This window comes from Gobius niger (assembly GCF_951799975.1).
Source record: "Gobius niger genome assembly, chromosome: 1".
Taxonomy (NCBI): domain Eukaryota; kingdom Metazoa; phylum Chordata; class Actinopteri; order Gobiiformes; family Gobiidae; genus Gobius; species Gobius niger.
Window position 1 is genome coordinate 50,115,997 of NC_136852.1, and position 25,717 is coordinate 50,141,713.

General features: G+C 42.5%; 1 protein-coding gene across 3 annotated transcripts in view; it reads right to left on the reverse strand.

Annotated features, from left to right (window-relative positions):
- Positions 1-25,717, reverse strand: part of sema4c (sema domain, immunoglobulin domain (Ig), transmembrane domain (TM) and short cytoplasmic domain, (semaphorin) 4C) — a 159,462-nt gene that overhangs the window by 110,276 nt on the left and 23,469 nt on the right. Inside the window, exon 1 of one of the 3 annotated variants that reach the window (XM_079567375.1) lies at positions 6,782-6,902. The exons of the other annotated variants lie outside the window; for them this stretch is intronic. The gene's annotated coding sequence lies outside the window, so the exon portion shown is untranslated. Of the gene's footprint in view, positions 1-6,781; positions 6,903-25,717 lie in introns of those variants that run through there. 3 annotated transcript variants of the gene reach the window in all.

Below are 25,717 nucleotides of genomic sequence, written 5' to 3' on the forward strand. Positions count from 1 at the left end.
ATGTAGGCTTGGGGTCAACACAATGAGTGAGCAAGTAAGTAAGTAAGTAAGCAAGTGAGCAACTAAGTAAGTAAGTAAGTAAGTAAGTAAATATGTAAGTAAGTGAACAAGTAAGTAAGCTGGTGAACAAGTAAGTCAGTAAGTAAGTGAGTGAGTAAGCAAGTGAACGGATGCTCTTTCGAATACAAGCACATGTAGGCTTGGGGTCAACACAATGAGTGAGTGAGCAAGCAAGTAAATAAGTGAGTAATTAAGCAATTAAGCAAGTAAGTAGTAAGTGAACAAGTAAGTCAGTAAGTGAATAAGTGAGCAAGAAAGTAAGCAAGTAAGTAATTAAGTAAGTAAGTAAGTAAGTAAGTAAGTAAGTAAGTAAGTAAGTAAGTAAGTAAGTAAGTAAGAAAGTAAGTAAGTAAGTAAGTAAGTAAGTAAGTAAGTAAGTAAGTAAGTAAGTAAGTAAGTAAGTAAGTAAGTAAGTAAGAAAGTAAGTAAGTAAGTAAGTAAGTAAGTAAGTGAGCAAGTTAGCAGCAAGTAAGCGAGTAAGTGAGTAAGTCGATTTTATTTATAGCACCTTTCACAGACAGAGAAGTCATTAAGTGCTTCACAAAATGAACAGAAATATTTATTTATTTTATTATTTTTTACAGTGCGTGTTATTTCGGCCAATGAAATCCCTGTCTGAGTTGCGAGTTATAGTTGCTTCAGATGCGCGTTATGGATGATCAGGAGAGGCCATGTGGAGCACTCAGCCACAACACAGGGGATTAGGAGCAGCATTTTGGTTTTGGGCTGTAACTTTGGACAATATAAAGAAAGAGAAGAAAACTTGCACAAGGAGACAGCCACATGAGGTGCCAAACACAGGCATGTTTTACTTTCTCTTTCGACTCGCAGTCATTTACTGACACTTCAGGACGAAAGAGTACATTTGCTCAGCGAAATAAGACAGGACACAAACTCCAGCCTCTGGTCATAGTTTCCAATAATTTTCATACAGCAGTTTAGAGATTATATCTTCTTGCGTTTGTATTACCTACGGGTGCGCATATATGCGGTAGACGCAAAGAAGAAGTCCCATACACGGATACTTCATGGTCATGAACCTTCATTATGTCTTTGTCTAAGTGCTCGCTCGGGTTAGCACTGTGGTTGTTTTGTTAAGTTACACGGCAGTCTGGAAACGAGTAGAGCCGTCAGGTGCAGAGGGATACACTCAGCACTTAGAGCAGCACATCCAGAGCTGTTGTGTAGCCACGAATTACATTTAAAACTCATTTTAGAGCGGCGCTACTTCAGAGTTTTCACTGGAATATCTATTGAAAGAAAGTATGGGAAATCCATGTTTGATTGGCCCTTCAGATCGGCGCATTTTACCAATCGCCGATTTCAGGCCGTGATCGTCCAATCATGATCCCCTTGGGAAGGGGGGTATAGGAGGGTGTCAGACCATGCAAGGGTCTGAACGTCAGCATCATTTTCAAAATGGAAACGAAAAGTGACTGGGAGCCAGTGAAGGGCTTTTAGAATCGGAGTAATATTATGAGCCCTTGTGTTGGTGAGTCAGTAACCTTGCTGCGGAGTTTTGTTCCTGCTGAAGACCAGACAAGAAAATAACCCGTTTACAGTAGTCTAAAAGGCGTGAATAATCATTTCAAGATCATATTTGGACACAATTGTTCTCAGTTTACAAATGTGTCCAAAGATGTACTGCCTCGTGATCTTGTGCCCCTTAATTATGAACAATGTCCCCCCCGACACTTCAAAATGCCTCTGCAGTGACACCCACCTGCACCCGGAGGCGTAAAGGCTTCACACTGCAGCTCATATAACAAAGTGTCAGAGAGTGTGACTTTATGGGCCAGGACTGGTGTCAACATCAATGGCTCAGTAATCACAATGAGAGCGCCCCAGGCCAGTCACCAACGAACGCACGGCCAGTGTCACATCCACGCAGAAACGCAGAGAAAAAAAAAAAAACTCACAAAAACAGCAGAGTTCATACACGGGGGTCAATAAACTGGTCAGTGGAAAAGTCAGCAATATACACCGCGGCGCTGTGTGACAACGCGTGATATCGACCGGGAACGCTGCGATGTGAAACAGGCTTTATTGATCTAAAAGGAAGGAAAGCTAACACGCACGTAAAGGAATAAAGTTTAAACTGCAGTGTTGTTAAGAAACGACATCACAAAATAGCCCCGATGTTGTTCATAGTCGGTCTTGAGCGATTGAAGCCTGGGCTCCACGTGGCGTCTGCAGGTGCTATCTATCTATCTATCTATCTATCTATCTATCTATCTATCTATCTATCCATCCATCCATCCATCCATCCATCCATCCATCCATCCATCCATCCATCCATCCATCCATCCATCCATCCATCCATCCATCCATCCATCCATCCATCCATCCATCCATCCATCATCCATCCATCCATCCATCCATCCATCCATCAATCCATCCATCCATCCAGTTGTGGTCCAAACTCATAACTTTCCTAGGATATTTGTAGCATCCCAATTCTTCACAGGGATGAATTTACGGACACATTTCACTTGCAGTGTCACTTTTCAGGGTCATGGACACCGTCTACAAGTTAATGAAATTATATAAATACTTTACAATTAGATGCAAGGTGCTTTCCCCACAAATATCTGTGTTTACAGCATATTAAAGGAGAACAAAACTAGTTTCATTGCAAGTGCCCTTCACCCAAAGCACCCAAATCTAAAAGCTTCTGGACTGGGGAGCAACAGTGTAATGCCTCATTTGAAAGCGAAGGCCAACAAAACTGATCGTAACTTTTATGTCACCGCGTTTTTGTCACTTTTTTGTCACCTCGTTTTTGTTGTTGTTCCTTTTTGGACATGGTTTCGCCTCGTTTCTGTCGGATTTTTGTCGCTGTTTGGTCACTTTTATGTTGCTTTTCTGGCACCTTTATTGCTGCGTCTTTGTTGCGTTTTTGTCACCTGTTTTTGATCACTCTTCTGTGACTTTAGTTGCTTTTTCATCGCTTTTTTTGTCGTGTTTTTGTCATGTTTTCTTTATCACATTTTTGTTATGTATTCATCCTGGTTTTCGTTGCTATTTTGATGCTTTTTTTTTTTTGGTTGAGATTCGGGTAATGCCAAACTGGAGAAAATTCAGGTGGGGGTTAAGAAGTTAAATTTACACATTTACATTTACACATTCACAGTTAAAGAGACTAGATGCAAGTTGGTCATTTTAAGCTCACTACTGCCACCTCAGGTCTTACGCGTAACTGCAGCTTCTATATTAAGCTCGTGCATGACCGCAATTCGTACCTGAAGTAACAACTTTTTGAGGGACAGTGCAGGCTTTTAGAGGCAGTTGTGGTGAACAGGTCTGGGCTCATTCTACACTTCAGGACATTACTGGAACATGTAGGGGGATAAAATACTTAGTTTTAACATTTTAAACTCTGTATAGTCCCTTTTCCAAATTATAATCTCTCTCTTTATGGAAAAGAATGTAATGTTTTCTGGAAAGCCTATTCCGCATGAGTAAGAAGTAACCAGAGAATACGCAACATTGATTCACAATCATAATCGTCAGCTCAAATTAAAATTGTTGAAGTCACGTGTCTAAAGTGAAAAGCATTCAGCATGTTACGGCAGAAATATCTCCAGGTACCAAACCTCCTATTGTTTATCACCCCTTTTACTGCCACTGTAACTTTCAAATCCGGTTCCATTAGAGCCCACATTCAGAGGCAATCTCACCTTAAGCACTTGATCGGAACAACACAGGAAACTCTAACATGTTTATCAACTTAAGAAAGTGTCTGGAAAGCGCAAAAAAATAAAAATCCTTTAGTTTGCTGGGGCTGACTGCAACACTGACAAACTACTGCTATCGACTTTTGCTTTTCTAAAGGGAACAGAGCACTCAAAGAGCTACAAAAGCCTCTTCTCACTGTTGTTATGTAAAAGAATAAAAGCTTTATATTGGACGGCAGGCTTTTGGAAATCCAGTTAGTTTAATTAAATCTGCTGGAAAGCGAATTTGGACTTAATATGAAACCTCACAGCCGAGGCCAACTCATGTAAATCTGCGAGTGTGCGCTCGGTTTGCGCCTGGTAAATCGCTTAACCCTTGAGTGAGCGCCTCCACCTGGGACTGAACCAGCAAGGCTTTAAAACAGCCGTCAAATCACTTTAAAGGCCCGCTCGGAAAAATTGAAATACGGACCAGGAACAGCTACTGCGAGAGCACACACAGAGACATTCAGGCAGGCGAGCAGGGAGGGGAGGCGGGGGGGATTTTTGTGACAACGCGGCACTCAGTTGGATATCGCGATTTTTTCCTAAACAAGCAAGTCCTCCAAACCTCAGATTTCCATCGAATCCGTCCAGGAGAACAGCGCGGCCAGCACTCCGGCGAGGCTACGCGAAAAACACAAACATGAAAGGAGGACTAGGGGAGGAGGGAGGGAAAAAAGCGTGAGGGGAAAGAGAGAGAGAGAGAGAGAAAAAAAAGCTAGAAAAATAGGAAAATTAAAGGAACACCTGCAAAATACAAAGTGGTTATGTGCGGACTGAAGCCAGCGCCAAGGGAAGCAGCAGTGACTAACAGTTTATACCGGCACGGCTAATGGCGCGTGTGGGAAGATGGGGATATCTATAGAAGTGATGGGCTTTCTTGGACAAGGGAAAAGCAGGTCAATAAACAATGACGGCAAACAGGCATTTACTGTAAGCACTAACAGTGGGAGACATCCAAATTAGAATCAGAGGGAGCTTTATTGACGGTGAACAGCACCACAAGTAACAATGGGATCTTAGATGTTGAAAGTGATGAAAGGACAAGTTTTGGTTGCATTCTGTGAAGGATATTGATTGATATGGGGCTCTAATATATACATAATAAAGTTGCTGGCAGATATAGTAATTAAGGAGCGACACTGCAGGCAAAACCTATTATTTATTTATTTTTAATTTTCAGGTTTCTGACCCATTTAGTCTCATACACTTTCACCTAGAAACAAAAACAAAACAAAATTTACTGCACTGATTCAATGTATCTTCAGTGACTTTTCAATGACTGAATTTGTAATTTCAAGTGCCACTTTCTCAAAATGTATTTTTGTCATATTTTTGACAATATCTTCACATAAATAGCTCATACAGACTCCAAACTTTAAAGTATTAATATAATATATTAATAATATTCTGAAGGTTTTGGAAAAGGGAAGTTTTAATATCTAATTCCAGATTTTACCACTAATAAAATCATACATTTAAACCTGGCTCTCTCCATTATTCAGATTTAGTTGTTAAAAACAGGCAATTTTGGCAATTTTTATGCATAAATGTTATTTTTGTACGAAAACATAAATTGACAGAAAAGTTGCAATAGACGGCATTGCGTCATACAAGGGGGCGTGGCCTTGTCGAGGGGGAAGGAAGTATATTTTGGGGAAACCCTTTTTAGCCGTTTTCCTCGGAATATAAACTTATTTATCACATTTAAATAAACTCAAGTCCAAATCGGGTCCATATGGATGCTTTTTCACGGCAGATTGTTCAGTAGAAGCGAAAAAACAGCAGTCATAGCTAGCGCTAGCATGTAGCATGATGCTAACATGGAGCATTATGTTAGCATTCTCCATTATTTATGTAATTATGGGCTTTTTGCTCCTCTCCATGTCTTTGAATCTTTATTGGGTAGGAACTATCTTTAGATTTTTCTCTCTTTGTTTGCCCCTCAACTGCTTCAAACATGACCATGGTCGTCTGTAAATTTTTTCTCATGTTGATATCAGCAGCAGAACAACAGCAAAAGTTTCAAATTGATGTTTAAAAAAAAAAAAAAATTCCCCTATTCGCCTGCAGTGTCTCGCCTTGAAAGTCAATGGTCACTCATAAAGTAGAATCATTTGTACTTTACTAGTAGAAGTATAGAAGAAACCATAGCATTATCCCTCCATCATCTGCTCTGTAGTGCTTATGTACACAGCTGCGTCCTGCCCCCCTCGGTCTGAGCTTTGCCTATCACGCCCCATTGTGACAGCTTTAGTCTTTTAATTGCCCGGCCCCAAATTTAATATTGTTTGAGCTGACAGCCTCTTGATGAGCCGAATGAAAGACAAGACGACCGTGTAACCGTCACTTCCCTTTCCCCTTTGATGGAAACACGACTCTGAGATTCTAATCACATGCAAAGAACCTCTCTTTGAGCCGCCGCCAGATTGACTATGATAGGGTCTGCTTTCTTGGACGAAATGTGCGCAACGGTCGCTCTAATCAGCGGCGCGATTGGAAGAGGCATGTGGCAATAAAGCCCAACAAAATGCCTGCCAGTGCCCATTAGCGACAAGCACTCTCCGAAAAAAAAACCTGGCCACACAAGCTAACACTTAACGGGTATTTGTCAAGCCGGACATCTGGACAAGGTCAGGGCTCCATTTAAAGCAGTAAGTGGCCCCAAAGTGCGCCTACTACTCCTCCTCCTACTCCAACTCGACCCACGCAACAAACGGCGGAAACGGTCAGTCGCTCTTTCGCATCTTTGTCCCCGCCCAAAAGAAAAATCAATTTAGCCCTGACATTTTAACCTTTGCAAAGTGTAGCAAATTACTCACAGGTCACAATGTACAAGTTGATATTATTTAGCTGTGACCTCCATCTGCTGCAAGTAAAATCACTATAAAGGGTGAATAGAAGTGGAGTTTAAAAAGACTTCAGATTTCAGAACTTTTGTGAATTTTGCAGGTGTCGTACTTCATGAGAAGTATCTGCCATTTTTTTGTATTTGACTTCACCTTATTTGGAGTGACAGTGGCACAGAGCGAGTCGTCTTGGCGGTTCAAATCCCTCAGGAGCACACTGTTGTTGTGTACTTGGGTAAGACACTTTACCGACCTTACCTCCAGCGACACTGGTGTAGGAAAGACAATGGAAATGGGTGAGTGGTTCCTTGACGTAAAGCATAGCTGTCAAGTTCCCCGTATTATTACAAAATATATATTAAAAAAAACACTCCTCTGCCCCTCCGAACTGAACTCTGTCAAGAGCCTCGCGAGAACGGCCACCTGCAGAAGCCTGAGTGGCAGTTGTCGCGAGGTTCCGTAGCTGTCAACTCTCCCGTTCAAATCCAAAACTACATTTTTAGACCTATGTTTACCTGGCCCCTCATCATACTCAACTTTATGCCAAAAATATGTCCATTGTTTGTCCTATGTTTGTGCCGTTATAATTTTTGAGATATTAAAGGGACTATACAGAGTTTAAAAAGTCAAAATGATGTATTTTCCTCCCCCTATATGTTCCAGCCATGTCCTAATGTGTAGAATGAGCTCAGATTAATATAGAGACTGCAGCTACGCATAAGACCTGAGGTGGCAGTAGTGAGCCTAAAACTTTCAACTTGCATCTAGTCTCTTTAATGATTGTTTTATTGGTCAGATCTGAGGTCACCCTGCCCCTTATAAAGCTCCTCAACGGCTAAAAATTGTGTCGACCATTTATGCGACGTCTGTTCTGTTTTGTGCTGGTTCAGTTTTTTAAGATTACAGACTTCCGAGCCTTTTGGGCATCGAGTTGATGCGTACCTGTCTGGTCTACCATGATCCTCCACAGGCACAAAGACCAGACAGGTACGCATCAACTCGTCTAAGCTCAGGTAAGAACATATCACAGTATGTAAAAACTGTGGCCTGTTCCTTTAAATTAAATGGGGGGCCATCTTCACTCAGCTCATTTTTAGGGGAAACCGGAGCACCTGGAGGAAACCTACACAACATGGGGATTTGAAATAGTAGTATTGGCGACACAAATAAAGTAAAAAACAAACAAACAGACATTTAATTGCTCTACTGCTCTATGGGCTTTACCCAATATCGCAATAAAAATCTGTCACCTTAAACTGGGATCCGCGTTGATATGACTGTGCTTTTCTTAATTGCACTGTCGTATCAGTCCGGCTTTCGACAGGTGACCAAACATGACCATTTATCTTCTCTATATTGAGTTTTTTTCCCGGGGCCCGCACTCGCACCAGGTGCCGCTCCATATTTCATTTCCATTGTCATCCTGTGAGTGCACTAATAACCTCCGTGGCTCAAACCAATATCTCTCGCCAAAAACATCAAGCCGAAGCCTCCGAGCTCCAAACAGGATATGAGTGCAGGATAGAAGACACGTCCCCACTTCACTGCAGCGAAATCTAAAATCGCAATCGCTTTATCTGACAACAAATTCTTCTTTCATTGCGCAAAAACAATAGGATTTTCAGAGAGCTGTGGTGGATGTGCCAGGAGCTCGCGGTTGGTTTGTTCCCACCCAGAGTGCAGTGCCAAAGGGTGTGATAGCATCTGTGCACTGGGCTGCTGGTTCAGGCTGGTGCCAACGATGAATGAGAGAGAGCAAAGAGGCAAAAGTTCAGCATTTAAAACCCAGATCTAGACATCGAGCGCCGAACAAGGGCAAGGTTTACATGGCTCACTGGCTAAAATGTATTATGTATGATGCCCCTCTGTCATCTTAAATTATTCATCAAACAGGTTTAGAAAGTGGTTTCTTAATAATAGTGCATGTTACAGAAGGATCACGGCTTTCTCCTTCTTTCCAAACGCGTTTATTACAAGTGTAGGTTTCGGGCGGCTCTGTTGTTGCGTTTGCTTGTTGTTACAACTGTTAAAGTTTATGACAGATTCAGTTCATTTTGACCTATTTTTGTCCCGCCACTCCTATCCCGTTATCCCCAGCTCCACACCCATCCCGCCCGAGAGACCACGCAATTACAAAGAACACAAAGACTACAACTGTCAAAACTCAACTTTTAAAACAAAAGCCTGCTTTGAAATGTCGTCTCAAGAATACTTATTCTTCCATCACATTTTCTTCTCTGGACTTCACTCCGACTGCATAAAGTATGTGAAATAGGAGGTATTTCAAGAAAACTTTGTTGGATGTTCAGATGTTATCAGAACATTCTTTAGGCCTGCATTGCTGGACGCAGGCAATCTGTTGTGGTAAATATACTGAATTTGCAATACATGCATACGGCGACGTATTATACAAAGGGGTGTGGCCAAACCGGGCGTGGCCAAGAGTTGCAATTTTTCACTATTTTTAGCCATTTTCTAGCGGACTATAAACATATCACACACCAATTAGAAAAATCCAAAATCGGGTCGATATGGATGTTTTTTTCACTACATAATCTAGTATCACAATCATAAACAGCACTCATTAGCTAGCCTAGCATGAAGCTAACAGCTTCACTAGCTTCCTGGTTTAGCATTGTCCATTTTTTAAGTATTTATAGGCTGTTGAAGCACTTTGCTCCTCTCTATGTCTTTTTGTTTAGTAGAAAAATATATTCATAATTCAGCATTTGTTGAAGATGTAGTGGATAAATGAGAGAAAGTTCAGTTTTTCTATCTTTGTTTTCCCCTCTAGCTGCTTCAAACCTGTATATATAATTTATGGGAAATTCCAAACATGCCGTCTGTATCTAGAAAGTGGTTGGGTGAATACAGAGAGATAGTGGTACTTGTGAGTAAGAAAAATGTCTGTCTATGTGTTTAGCATTTACTCCATATAATCTACAGTATACAAGGTCCCCATCTGAGACAGTTACATAATCTAGTCATTTTAAGGACGAAATGACACAATGATACATTTACTTGAATTAAGAAATCACAACTACAGTTTGAGTAAATTTGGTCTAGTTTGAGATAAGATAAAACTTATTGCCAATGGAACAAGCATTTTTTTTCTTAATTCAGTTTATTTTGTATAATTTGAACTGTGTTTTTTTAAATGTAAAAGTGAATTTGTCTGATTTCAAGTGGGATCCATGCTTGTTCCATTGGCATCAGCATTTTTATCTTATCTTCGATTAGTTCATATGGGCTCAAACTCAACATACAGTACCTTAATTCAAGCGATTATCTAATTGAAGGTGTTTAAGGTTCCAGTGTATTAGGAAAACATCGAGAGCAAGAGTCTACTTCTCTAACAAATGTCTTTCGCTAGTTGGTGCAATCTTCCGGTCACAGACGCATAAACTAACCTTAATGAACACACACAGGCGCATCGTGTTTGAGCAGCTGAGTTTTCCCTGAAGGCCAGTGATGTAAACAGGCTTTTCTTTTAGCGTCTAAGTGTCATCTTTAAGAGGTGTAAAAAAAAAAAAAAAAGTTCCACACACTTGAGCCCATAGACTGACAAGCACCATCAATACCGTTCTTCAAAAGCTCATATCTCCTCAGAGCTTATGGCAGGAGCGGTAACACGGTGCAGCCCATATTTCTCGCACAGAGGCTCAAGTCTTACAAGACAAATGGGGCTACGTCAACTATATATCCTTCATAGTGTGCTGTAGTGAGGGATCGATCCGCTGGTGCTGAAGTGACTAGTCCTCGTGTCATTATGATCCCGGTGAAGATTTGACGTTCGGTGTTAGGAAAGCTTGCAAGACTTGGAATCAAAACTGACTGTTTAAAATGTACAGTTTCCATCTCATGTTTTCTCCTAAGTATTTGCGGTGTACTACGGAGATACCCAAATCCCCTCTTGATGCGCTGTGGTGTTGACATAAGGAGACAGGACGTGATGGGAGAGCAGCGCCTTCAGCTCTATAGTCTTCTCACTGCAGCCTCACAGTGGACGGAGGATTTATTCCAATATTTGTCTCATAATAAAGAGCAAAGCCAAACAAATCCTTCCTGCTGAGGCGCTCGCTCGCTCTAGTTTACTCGACCACTCTCATCACGCGCACTCCACCGCTCTTTGTTCCAACACCATCCCCAAAACAACAAGACAACACGAGCGGCTTTGGGGGAAAAAAACCTGGGAATCCACGGTGAGATTCATAAAGGCACCCGCAGCGACTGTAGTAAACATGTTATCTATGTGTTAGTGATGTCAGGCGTATAAGCATTACAGTCATTGTGGAGGAACGGAGGTAAGGTGAAACCGCACACGGAAACTGGAGAGAAATGTTGATGTGTAGGGAGAACACATGGGCATAGCGCTTGTTCTGCGAAGTGATAGCCGGGAGAAACATTCCTTTGTGTACCTCGGCGTTGATATTTAATGCTTTTTAAATCTAAAACGCCTAAGAAAAGACAGACAGCACTGTGACGAACCGCGACAAAAGTAAGCATCTTTTGTTTTCGCGAGACACTATTGCCGTTACACAGTGTCTTCGCCCTCCCCACGGGCGCCCAGAACAGAGCCTTCCACCTGTGATTACACTCCAAAGCAGCATAATGTTCCCCATCGGCCTCTCTCCGCACTCGGGCCCATTCAAGGTCACAGAATAAGTGCCTTTTTTTTTTTTTTTCGTTCCCCCTCCTCTTTTCATTCTGCGGACTGTGTGCCCGGAGACCGAAGTATCCTGTTTCATTTGCTTTCCCCTCGACACCCCTGCCTTCTGTAAGACACAAAGTAGCCAGCTGAGGGTCAGACCACAGCTGTAAAAGCACAGAGCCAGGGATCCCTGCACGAGAGGAATGAGCGTACGGGGATAAACGTTCATAAATTCCCGTATTCATTGCTATAGAACCACTGAATTTACGTGATTTACGGTAAAGGTGATTGTTTGTCAGCTGAGGCAGTTTTGTCAGTCATATGGCTGCACAAATTGCAATAGCGATTAGATCTGTGGACAGGTCTATACAGGGAGAAAGCGAGAAGAGATACAGCAAACTGTGTAAACCCATTATCCATCTTTCTGACGCAGATAACTTGACCTGTATACGTGCTGTGATCTAACCCTAGAGAGAGTTATTTCTTTTTCCCGCATCATTGACAGCTCCTATTGCAATTATGGAGTTAGAAGAAACCAATGCAGTTAGTAATAATAATAATGTATTGGTTTTACAGTATAAGGCTCTTTTCTGGACACTCAAAGACGCTTTACATTGCATTATTCATTCACTCCATACTCGGTGGTGTCAAGCTACAATTGTAGCTGACAGAAGAGAGGCTACCAGTCAGCACCATCGGCCAACCACCAACCATTCACTCACACACTACATTCACCCAGGCTTCCTGAAGTTCCCAAATGGTCTCCCATCCAAGCACCGACCAGTTCCTGCTTAGCTTCTGAGGCCTGATGGGATTGGGCAGAACAAAGGGGGGATCTTGTACATTTTTTTTTATAGTTCATCAAAAACAAACCTGCAGTATATTCTGCTTCAGTCATACAGTTGTGAGTAATCCTTTTTAGGCTTGGTAATTTCTTCATCTATCACTAAAGCGCTCCTATCAGTATCTCCTGGGTTTTTACCGCGTAATAGATGTAACGAGGAGGTGTCCACAACATATTTAAATCATCACCTGACCCGTTCTGGACTCAAACTGCATTTATATGGTAAATGGTAAATCGACTCAACTTATATAGTTATTTTCTACATTTATCAGGCCCAAAGCGCTTTACAGTAAGGAACCAGTCATCCATTCACTCTCTCATTCATACACCAATGCACGCAGACACTGGAGGCAACTCGGGTGAAGTGTCTTGCCCAAGGACACAACAACAGTGTGCATTTGCAGGACCTGGGATTCGAACACACAACCATCCGCTGACGAGACGACCCGCTCTACCAACCGTCAACCGTTTATCACAGCACTATTAAGTTGTTAGCATGCCGTTAGCAAAAAATGGTGGCGTCTTGTTTTCTCATGCATAATTCCCCTGCAGCCAGCGGGGGGCACTCCACACAAGCCAGCAAGATCCCTAAAGACAAGGCATTAAGGGCCCTTTCTGTACACAGATTCACTTAAATAATAAAATGTGAAATGACAAAGCTGAAGTTTCTTATGCACAATATGATATACTTTAAGAAAAAACAATTCTCTTTCTTTGGCGCAGACAGACCCACCATTTGGGAGCCACTGATTTACACTGTGCACATGCGGGTGACAGCAACAGTAGGAGCTCCTTGCATTATCTCATTAGAGTCCTCCCCAGTGGCCACGCCGCCTGCGCTGCCCCCCGATGGTTAATGTGTGGCGGGGCATGCACAGAGGCCCATAGTAACTGCCTGGCCTCTCGGGACCCTCGAGGTGAGCTGCATGTCCCACTCACTGCAGCCTCACCCCTCAGGGACAGAGAGCGGCGACAGGAGCGAGACACCTAAACAAATGACATCACTACTCCCCATTCGGGAGGAAGTTACCTCAGCCTGCCCCCGGTCTGTTACAACCGCGACCTCGCTCCATACAGCTCCTAATCCTAATTCAATTTTACTGGGTCAGCAAGCCCAAATTACTGAGCTTCTTTTTTTGGGTACAAGTTCTGTGCCTGTGGCAACTAGAAAAAGAGGGAAAACTTAGCACTGCTAGAACCATCACACCTCAATACCATTCAAACAAAATACGGTTACTTTGGGAAAAGAGTGGCTGCCAAAAAACCTTGGAAGAAAAAAAGTGATTTCAACAGTTTTCTCCTTTGCAGAAAGTGACAATATAACTTGCATTTTATTGTAGCCAAGTTTGGAAGCACTAGCAAGAGAATATTGCACTTGAGTATCAAAGAAAATGTGCTAATTGCACATCGATCCATCAAATCTCAAAAATCTCTCCGAACCAGCATTTTGTTCAAATTTAAAGGAATTATAAACAAAGCCAGGGCAGATGACGAGTGCTGATGACAGGCAGCAATAGCCTGGTCATTTGGAGGGACATAACTCGGCCCACTATTCTGGTAAGGGGCATCTGCTGTCCTTAAAAACAGCAGGTGACTGAGGCCGGCCCACATGTCCCGCCTGTTTAAGTCCCCCCATAATAAGCCCCTAATCGAATCCACGGACACTGAGACACAAAGGAGTTGCATCATGACGGATTAGGCTTATCACGCCCGCACGGAAACATGGCCCACGCAATAATGGCCCTGCAACGACAGGACAAACAAAAGGCATAGTAATCTCAGCTCAATAAAATGAAAACGCTTTTGTGTTTGATCCTCCTCGAGCCAGAGTGTAAAGTTTGAAGATTCTTATGCTCGCCTCCGTCACCCACAACCGAAGATTAAGCAAACCTTTCTTGTATCTAGGTTTCAAATAGCGGTTTAAAATTGAGCCACAATATTCAAAATAGTAAATTAGTATCTTGTTGTTTTTCTTTCTTACATCGTACATCCCTTTCATATGTGGACTACTGCCCAACAGTTTGGTCCAATGCTTTAAAAGAAGTCCTTAAAGAGGCTATAGAATCGAGCGGCTTGTATGATTTTAGGCTGTGACTATGAAACCAGCGCTAAAGTCATCCTTCATAAACTGAATTGGTTATCAGTGCAGGATAGAACACTCTATTCCCTGTTATTATTGCTAAAAACATAATAACTAAGGGTCCTCAAATACAATTGAATAATCTGTCATTCAATAATGCTCCAAATAATTACAATACCAGACACGCCATTGCAAAGAAATGTGCTGTCCCAAAAGTACAATCAAAGAAAGGAACATTCTCTTATAGCTACCAGACAAAAAAAAAAAAACACTTTGGGAGTAAAGCCATTAAACTGCGAACAAAACACTTTTTTGTCAGCCAAAAAAAGCTAAAATGGCCTTGTTTTTTAGAGAAAAGCACCATCTTTTTCAATGAGGATAACAATAAATTAATCATCAATGCAGTCTAGACATTGTTTTTGTTGTGAATCCGCATTCTAGCTGGAAATGGGTGATTTTTAATGGAATACCTACATGGGTGTGCAGAGGCGCATTTCGAGCAACCATCACTTCAGTGTTATAATGGTACATTGTTTATGCTAGCACTGCTGAAAACTGTTGTTCTGACTAGAGAAGCTATAGAACTGGCCTGGGTGACCCTAAACTTTGGAAGTGTACGATATCCAGCAGAAAACACTTTTTGATGCACTGATTGACAGACCATCTCGCCGTCCAGAAAACAGTTGTAGCTCTTTTATTTAGATGGAAAGTATCTGTGTATTGATGAAGTGACGATACATGGGCTTGATGTTTAAAAAAAAAAGCTGCTTCATTGTCTATTTTTTACAATATGGAAATGGAGACCTGAACATCACCATTAGTCACACCCAAGAAAAAAAAAAAAAAAACACTTAGCTAAATTAGGTCACTGCTCCCTGCCCAGCCATGTCAAAAAAAAGTCACAGAGGGCGAACAGGAAGCGCGGGAAAGGCCACCCGACCATGCTGTGCGGCTGAGGTCATCTTTATTAATACTCCATGACAACAGCCGCCTCACCCCCTCTCTCCGTCTCACCCCCTTCATCACTCCATCCATATACCCGGGCGTGCACTCCTCATTTTTACTTAGCTGCTTGAGAAATGACTGCAGCCAGACTGACCCAGCGGGGGGTTTGATCCTGCAAGCACACACACATACAAGAGGAAGGCCTTAAGAGACAGCGCTGTGTCAGTGATCTGTCAGTGGGCAACAGTGCGGAGCAGGTGTGTGAGTGGTTATTTGGGAGGAAGGAAGGGGGGGGGAAAAATCGGAGAGAGAGAAAGAGAGAGGGACATGTGAGTGAGCGGGAGAGAGTTAGCCATGCACTACTAACACACACCAAAGCGCACTCTGAACAACACGGCGCGGCTCATTTGTCCACGCTGACAGGGGAGAAGAGAGATGGTTCCAGACAAGAGCGTGCCTTGAAGGAGGACAGGTGCGTGTGATCGAGAACTTGTAAGATACAGAAGTTTAGGTCGCAGAAGCATTGGGGATCCATAAATTATTGCCACTGGTAAATGGGCCATGCACCTGAAGGACTCAGTTCGAGACAACGACTGCCCCCAGATTTCAAGTTTACAACACAGCTCAACGAAAGTTTTGAAGCCACTTTTCTTTTTTGTGTTCTTCTTCATTCGGTTATACCAGAGCTGTCTTGTCAAAGTGGTTTGCAGCCAATCAATTCATTATATAATAATTGTGGTTTGTAAACTTCCCTTTCTGACGCCTCAGCATCGACACTTTACGTTTTGCAACTTATGGAAAGCAGACTATCCCCGAGGTCTGTGTTGATTTGTATCTCGAAGTTTGATTACAGCACCCTCCACTGACAGCAGGAACTAAACATGCCAAAAACAATATAATAACAATATATGAGCCTTCATTCTTAACAAACGGTATGCAAACAAATCAACAGCACCCCGATGAAGCATGTTTGAGTGCAAATGGGATTAAAAAAGGCCCGACACATCCAGATTCTATTAAAAAGTAAACAGCACTACTAAGCCCTTGTCCATACGAAGTCAAGCTGAGGACCAAATGCAAAGATATTTTATCAATCCAGTTTACCGTCCATACGAACCTGGCATTTTTGGGGTCTGTAAACGAACATTCTCCAAACTAGGTCCCAGACTGGAAAGACCTCAAAACGCCGTTTACGCAACTTTTACTAAAACGGTGACATCACAGCTCCATAGTGATGTCTATTATTCATAATCTACTGAGTTTTACTCATTATCTATGATGGTTTTACTCCGTTCCTCTTTGCTCCACTGCAGTGAACAAGCCACAGGTGACAAGTAGAAACACATGGCCGAATCAGTCTGTGTTTTTGGACTGACTAAAAGTCCAGTCTCTGACAGGTTTTTCTCAGTGCTTAATTTGTAAATTTGTATTTTCAGGAACACTTTTGGTCTGATGTGATGGATTGAGGGAACAGACCAAAACATTTGCTGGAACACTCTCATTAGACACTATTATATCAGATAATTTTTTTGCCAGATCCTCCTAAATACAGTATTTCCCGGATCCTTTACCCTGAAAAAAAAATTAATTGGGGGAATGCATTCCCCCAAACGGGGGATAAAATTAAGCACTGTTTTTTCTGCTTTAGTCCTGTTACGTCTGAAGAATAAACTCGCCTCCTCATCTCTTTTGTAGATCGTAAATCCTTGAATTATTTTCACTGTTTACATTCCACAAAAGTTTACTGCGCATGCGGCCTCTATATCTTGTTCGATTATCAGTGTTAGCGTCACAGCGCCTCACACAGGCCTGGAAGATGAATTGCGCCGTTTTCACAGACCTGAGTTGACCCATGTACATTTACAAAGCTGGCTTCGTACTTACAAAGTTTCTGAAAATATAAGCGTTTTGTCCTCGTGTGGATATAGCCTAAATCACTACATTATTAAAACATAGAATACCAAAGCTCAAAAACATTATTTTTGCTCAATATGTCTCCTTAAAAAGTATTCAAAAATACTGTATTACATACAGAAAAAAGCAGTCTCAATCATTTCAGTGTTAAGCTTCATGCGTCCACTCTGTATCATCTTGTGAGCAGTATCCAATGCATGTTTGATGTCTTCTGTGTGGGAGTGCAGGGCTGGTTCGGATGGATCCTGACTGAGGGGGTGCTGAGATGAACCTGACCCCGGGCCAGCGTGAGGAAAGGAGCCTTTGAAGCAGTAACTCCACCATCGGCCTCAGTGTAGCGCCACAGAACAGAGAGGAAGGCTCGGGAAAGGGCCTGCATTAATGTGGCTCCACGCTGCTCTTTTGTCCTGAGCCTCCGATGATGCGTTAATTACACATCATGGGACCATTAGCCGTGTTTAAAACTACAATAGGCACAAAATCAAAATACAGAGATGCAATAATATGAGGATTCAGAACAAACTTTCAAACCTCCTATGCGTAATAAGCGAGAATACTGGTCCATTTTTGAGTTAGCTGCATGACTAATCACTGCTCCGTTCCACATGAAGCATTCATTCTGCAACATTCTTTAATCTCGCCAAAATGAAAAATCCCAAAGTAAACTCACACATGTTAAAATACCTATATGGATCTCTGAGGGTCTGATGCAAATTAGCTCATTAGGCCTTGGAAACCCATCGGGGCATGAACGCTTTGCTCATACATGATGCTTTTCAGATATTTATGTGTGGACTTTGCCCTGCATCGAGAAATATGCACCCGGTGTGGTCAATTAACATAAAACATACAGTGCATCCCCAGAAGGCACTGTAAAGCAGAGCGATTGATTGGCTACAGCTCTCACATCACGATTAAAAAAATAAAATAAAAAGAGTTTTGCATGTCATCCCTGTGTCTCCTGATCTTGAGCCAAGCCCTGACTAAAAATGAGGAGATGAGTCTCTGTACTGTGAACCCGCTGCTCCTGACGGGTTGCCCAAAGACACTGATCGAAAGATGGGTTGAATGCAGTGGATACAATGTGGGTATAACAGTCTGCAAATCTGGTATATCCGAGATTGCATAAAGAGCGCACTCGACTCGTGGTTCTTGTAAGTGATGTTCTTTTCAGCCCACTGCAGCTGTCGACAACATGCTTGACTCCTCTGGCTATTCCAAACAAACTGTGGTCGCTGCAGGCCCAATGTAAGACACATGCATTTCCTCTCATGTTTCTCCTTCCAAAGACTTGAAAGCTTACATCATGCTCTCTGTTTACCACAGCAAAAAGCCGGGGCAAAACAAATAAAAACTTTATGAAGGGCATGCATGTTTAATAACTGCTGTGTTGTGACATTTGTACAGGACGCCGTCTTCTGTTTATCCCTGTTAGGCGTTGTGTGCGCGGGCGGTTGAAGGTTATCCCAGCAGCTTTGGGCTTTAGGTGGGGGGCGCATCCTGAGCAGTGGGGCTGTTGTGAAGAAGGGACAAAACGGCAAAGACAAAACTATTCACACGGTATAAATATCCCCCACACCTCACCTAAAACCCAGATTTGGTTCGCCTGATAGAACCCACAGTTACACAGGAAGGAAATGCACACCCAAAAATTGTAGCCGACTGGTCAGAAAATCTAACCCACAACTCAGGAGCGTGACCACTGCTATGTGCAAGGACACACATGACTGAGGAACCATACCTATTCTTGTAGTTGTCGTAGAGTGCAATCCATTTAGGCCGTCTTGCAGTGTATTGTGTGCTCGGACATCCCGTGAAGAATTGTGAAGGCTTAAAATAGAGAAGTTTGTAACTAAATACACCTAAATGTTTAAAACAATCTAGCTCCAGTTTCTCAAATTGAAAACGGGAATCATAATGTATTTCATAAAGTGATTGCAATGGTAAATGGTCTCAACTTATATACGCTTTTCTACCTTCATCAGGCCCAAAGCGCTTTTACAGCAAGGAACCAGTCACCCATTCACTCTCTCATTCACACACCAATGTACGAAGACACTGGAGGCAAGCTGAGCGAAGTGTCTGGCCCAAGGACACAATGACAGTGTGTACCTTAGGAAATGGGATTCGAATCCCTGACCTTCATGTTCTGCCAACTGCACCACTGTCACCCCAATATAACAGGAACTAACTACATCGGCCGGCCGATATATCAGGCTGATATTTGGGGATTTTAAAATATCGGTTATTGGCCGATCTAGCGCCAAAATAAGCCAATATTTCCAGGGCGAAAAATTATAGAGACTTCCCTAGAATTGGAAAAAGTCAGGGCTTTAAAATGAGTCCTTCCACAACCCCCTAGGCTTCAGGGGAGGTGAGAAACATGGCAATGAAAATTAGTAAGCTTCAAGTTTGTTAAACACAAGTTTCATCAAACTTCATTTGATGAAACTTCATTTTGAAGTGCAGAATCTGGAGAATCCAATCACTGAGTTAGTTTTAAACTCCTCGTAACAATATGCTAATGCTAACAACAACTAATCAAAGGGACTATGATTGGATCACCTAAAGTAATAAAATGAAATCGGCCAGTGCTGGAGCGGCCAAGTATTTGTTTTTACAGAATCAAAGACCAAACATTTAAAAAAATCGGCCAAAAATACCGTCAAAAAATATTGGTCAAAAATATCGGCCGAGCATATCGGCATCGGCCAATTAACAACCCAAAAATATCGGCATCGGCCTTAGAAAAACCCATCTCGGTCGACCTCTAACAGGAACGTTTGTCACAACCCACAAAAGACAGGACGGTCCTGCGAACCACACCACAATACCCTAGTAAAACACATTCTCTGTTACGTGTCCTATATATAAGTTCCATTGTGTGACAGTATAATGAAATTAAATCCATGCTTTAATATGCGCTGGGGAAAGGAACATTTGACTTTTCGACTCCAGCGGATCGTCTTGCTCACTAAATGCAGAACAGCTGGAGAATTAGCCCTTCTCCCGGCTTTGCTTTCAATAACGGATTCCTTTTTCCACTTTGCTAAAGATTTTTTTTCTTTTTTTCTGTTTTTGCGCTCACATATTTGGATGCTTCTCAAGTGTAGACATGGCAAAGACACTGGCGTTACAAGCTTTGCCAGTCTGCTTTTTACCCCGTGTACCTCTTAGCGCGCTGCTGATGCAACTGGGACATCCCGAAAATCCATTTGCTGGCTTTTTTAGAACATCTCAAGGGCGCACTCTCTTAAAATGTCAATATGAACACAGACCGAGCTTGGAGCGCTTTTGTGTAGCGAGCCAAAAAAAAAAAAAAAGAGCATTTACATTCAACCCCACCGCTCTCTATCGCATCTTTCCAAATGGTAAACAACTTGCAGGAGACACCGTGACCAACAGGGATTATATCACCTCTTCGTGAGATCACCACGGGCAAAATGCCAAGGTAGTTGCTGCTCGGATCTGTCGAGATGAAATTAAAGTCTCCACTCAAAGACTCCTCTCCTACTCACTCACATTTCAGCCACCTCCAAAGTGAGAATAACTGGAATCAATGGTGCTGTAATGGACAGGCCCAGACCGCGTTAAGAAGTAATGCTACCTGTTAGGAGGACGCCTCTTCAGCCGCCGGACCGCTCGATGAAGGTAAATGACTTGCGAAGTGATTTATGAGGTGGAGTTTTGGGATGAGTGATTTGAAGTCTAATTGGATTGTGTTGAATTGGTTTTTGGGCAAGGTGTAATTTTAAAGAGATGCTCGATTGCTGTGGCCCAGGCCTGACAGGTCCTGTAGTCGATGGACATAAATATAGTTCGAAAAACGGCTTTATGTGCGTGAAGAAAGATTGATCAGAGGAGGGAGGGGGAGCGAAAGGCGTGGGTGCGGCCAAGTTGTGTGGTTGACAGCCGTCAGACCACGTGAGTTGAAGATGGGACTGAGGACAGTTCACACAGCAATCAATAACAAATATGACAAGTGTTGTTGTATGTGCACAAGATGCGTTCTCATGCATTTGGGAACTCGCAAACACCACGGAAATTCAGCTCGCAGGCGAGGTTGCGAAAGAAGCTAATACGCCTAAATTATGTACAATATGTCCACTTGAATTTAACTCATTTCCAGGTATAAGACTACTTTGAACTAAAAGCATAATTATTTATTTCCGTTCGTTACTTAGTCATCATTAGGCATTAAACTCAGTAACGTAGCGTCGACAAATGTTCGACCCAGGGCAAGAATGGAAATGAGATTGCAGCACTGTGCATTTGAAATGAAAGAGACCAAATCGACGCTTTTCGAATGGTAATTACCCCGGTTATTATCCAAGGAAAATAACATGCCTTAAAGTACACTGTACACTGTAAGTTATTGACTGAAATGCAGCTATTTGAGTCTTTGGGACAAAAGAAGACATCTGTTTGCTCTGGTCAGCTGCTCTGTCATGTGATAGACTTGCTCTCATGAGAAGCATACAAACAGGATTTTTTTTTTTCCTTCTCCAGGCTGGTTAGCAGATGCTCTAGGCAAGTTTTACAGGCCAAACGCCCTAAGGCCATAGAGAAAAAAATAAAACTCCTTCACGAATAATACTCAATAAACCGAATGCTATTCTGACTTTACATATGCATCAAACATCCATATATTGAACATGCATTTTTAATATCACCATCATAAACAAGCCCATTTAAATGCATTGGTGCTTGGAGGCTGCTTGTGCGTTCAACTTGGATTGTAAAAAACATAATGAGCCGAACCCTAGCAAATACAAAAAAAGAAGACAAAATAAATAATAATAGATTGAGATAGATAACAAAGAGAAAAAGACACAGCGGAGGGCCGAGCGTGTTGAGAAAGCCTGCGACGTGCGAGTACAAATTGCCTGTTTAAAAGGATGCATTGAATCTAGACTGCTGACAGGAAACCAGAGCTCAGCCAAGACTCCCATTGACTTACTCAAAGAAAATGATTTCCCCTTGCTGTTTTGAATTCAGCTGAAATTGTCTTAACGGGGATATTTTTGTTATCTAACTCCCACAATATTTTGACAATTACCAGGCTAAATTCACAACTGCCTGCTGAGCAAAATGATAGTCAATTAAATCTAATTTGTCTATTTAGATTGGTTTCTTTAAAGAACAGGTTTGGTTTGGTTTAGTTTTGAGTGAGTAAGAAAACAACACATTTTTACTCTGTACACAGAAATCACAACATCTATTATAGAAAACGCTAACTCAATGGCCGCCGCCTGGGCGCCGCCATGTTTATTTCCCATACCGACTTTGAAGCTAAGCAGGAAAGTGCCTGGTTAGAACTGGGATGGGAGACCGTTCCTCTGATGCTAAGCAGGGAAGGGCCTGGTTAGGACTGGGATGGGAGACCGTTTGGGAACACCAGGAAGCCTGGCGACAGTACTGCGTGTGTGCGTGGTTGGTGTTATTACATCCGCGGCCGGCCCCCACGTGACGAGTCCCACCGGCCTCGTGCATTGCCCACGGGTCCTTATGGACCGCGGTGCTGCTGTCCGAGGACAACCCGCTGTCACAAAAACGCGAGTGCACGAGATCTGACTGCCGTGCGTGTGCGCGCGTACAAACAGGGCGATGTGTGTGGGCGCGCATGTGTGTGTGTTCGTGCGTGTGTGTATGTATGTGTGCGCGTGCGCATCCCAACAGGGCGCTGTGTGCGCGTGTGTGCGTTCGTCTGTATGTGTGCGCGTGTGTGTGTGTGTTCGTGCGTGTGTGTATGTATGTGTGCGTGTGTGTGCGTGTGTGTATGTGTGTGCGTGTGCGCCCCAAACCTGCTCAAACACGAGCCTCTAATCACACGCGCTGCTCCGACTGATTTATCCTCTGTGTGCGTAAAAGCGACAATGACACTACAACTTAACGAGCGCATGGCCTGCACTGCTTAGTTTTTTTTCTTTTTATCTTTTTTTTACTTTGCTGCTGGACCATTTGCTTTCTATTTTGCTTTCACGTATTGAGCCCAGAGGTACATTTCATTCTAAAGCAGCTTGGAAAGCATTGCCAATTTTATTGTACGGTTATAAATACTGTCTAACAACGATCATTAGGCTATTTCATTTCAAAACCTTCTCACTTTTTTTTGGATTGTGCACTACCGTGATGCACCCAACCACGGGTCCTGCACCGTTAACCAAACCGTTAGAACTGAACCCCTAATATTTCTCCATAATTATTCCACTGTCTCTTGAATCCTGTTCCCCGAGTTTAGCCAAAATATTGTCATTGTAGTTTATAAGAAAGGAGTACGGGTGCATCAAACACTCCAATTGCAGTTTGTTTGACTTTTTTTTTTGCATTCATTCTTTTACTCATTTGTAGTGGCCATAGTTTTTGGAATGGGTTGGGAACCACTGGTCTACAGCTGAACTGTGTGACGGGTTGGACATTTCTTTGTAATCACTCATAATACCACAATATCAAATGTGGAGACTAGCGAGGCCCGGCCGAAGGCCGGGTCTCAGCTAGTAGGATTAGAATTCAGATGCAGTGATCTTTAAAATTAGACATATCGGGCCGATATTTGGGTATTTTACAATATCAGCTATTGGCCAATCTAGCCCCGATATCTCCAGGACCGATGATAGAGACCTTACATTTTTTGCATTGGAAAGAGCAAAGTCAGGGATTTAAAACGAGTCTAGCTAGAAGTTTGACGAGAGCTGGTTTCACTGAACCTCAGTGGACATGGACAGCGTCATTTTGAAGCTAAGGACCTGGAGAATTCAATCGCTGAGTTACTTTAAACCTCCACAATCATATTTTTGAACGCCCTGTGTCGTGGCTAGCAACAGTATGCTAATGCTAACGGCAGCACGCTAATGCTAACGGGAACTAATCAAAGCTGGGCCTCTGCTGAATTGGCCAAGTATTTATGTCTTTACACGATTATAGAGTTCGGGAATGTCCACAGTTACCATGGAGATCCGCCATCTTTGCAGCTGTTAGCATACATTTCCATAGACTAACATTAGCTAAAAACAGTATAAAAAGTGGAGAAAAAACCAGTGGAACGACTCCGTTAGCTGCTGAGATACTGCTGATAAGTGTTTTAATGTGAACAATAACTCCAGTATTTTTACTTTTAAAATCTCCATTAGTTTACAATGGCTGCTAATCCCATAATGCCAAGCCATATGACATCACATTCCCGAACTCTATAGCCTAGACCAGATATTTGGAAAATATCGGTCGGAAAAAAAATCAGTCAAAAATATCACAAAGACTGCAAACGTTTAGTGACTATCGGCTAACTTAAGCTAGGCTACTTGTCATGTGTTGCTGATGTTAGCCTTGCCAAAGTTATTTAATTGATAGACACGCTGTTTGAGGGGATGATATGACAGACAAAGCTAGTATCCATGGTAACGCAGGTCATGTGTTTTTGCACCGTACCGTGTGAGCATCGCGGGGTCGTACACTTGACATTGTGTTGATGATTCATTTAGGTTGTTCTAAATCGTGTCCCAAATCACACAGTGTATGCCCAGCTTTAGAAAAACCCATATCGATCGACCTCTAATTAAAATATCACAAAAGGTGATAAGGTGACGTTCTTTTCACCCATCGGAAAATAAGTCCCCTTTAGACAAAATGCAAATGAAACCGCTCAACACTGCGTTAATGACTTCTTATTAAATACTGTGGCACAACAAGAACGAACGACAGAAGTGACACGATATGAAAACACCGTATTAACGCACAAAGCTCCTTTAAAAATCTGGGGTTAGCGCCGAAAGAAGAAGGAGCAAGAGTCTTTTTGTTGCTGCGGCGGAGAAAACAAAAGCGGCGGGGCGTCTGGGGCGGCGAGCGGGGAGGAGAGAAAATGACAGCCGCCAAAAGAAATCAAATAAAAACGGACAATAAATGAAGTGCAGAGGAGGTCTGAGGAGGAGAGAGGGAGGGAGGGAGGCAGACAACCGGAGCCGCACGATGCAGCCAATACTATACTCTCCTGTTCTGGACCGGTCAATGTTTCATCTCACCAAGGTTTGTATCAGGTAGGGTGGGGGGGGGGCAGACCTTTTGCTGTTGCTTAGAACATGATACTATGGGGCTTCTTCAGGTGGTACGTACGGGCATGTGCAATATTAGCGTGTATTCTTTTCGGTTAGAGATTGTTTTCATATGATTTAGTTTAAGCTTTTAACTTGGTGTTGAGAACCACTGCTTTAGGCTTTAACTCTAATCAACCAAACCAAACAAACCAGATGACAACTTCATACCGAAACACAGACAGACAGAGAACTTTGTAGGAACGGCAAACATAGCAATATACATGTCACAGCTCAGCATACGAAACAGCTGCAATGTCACAATAAGTTTCAACCATTAGTTCCATATTGGTTTTTCACCTTTTGTGCTCGCTATTCAAAGGAATTAGACATTGTGTAGGTTGTGTTTTCCTGGATTCAGTATAGAGTCAGTAAAGTCAATTTGAAAAGTCTCCCACAACTTAAATCACTGTCTTGAGGCAAGAATCAGTTAATATGCTCATTTAGTAGTACCCCAACGTTTCATTCTATCAGTACGGACCTCTTTTATGTTTGTGCAGCACAATTACAGCGCCGTGAGTTAGAACTCAGTGAAATGGGCTCTCTTTTTGCTCATTGATTTCGAACGGGG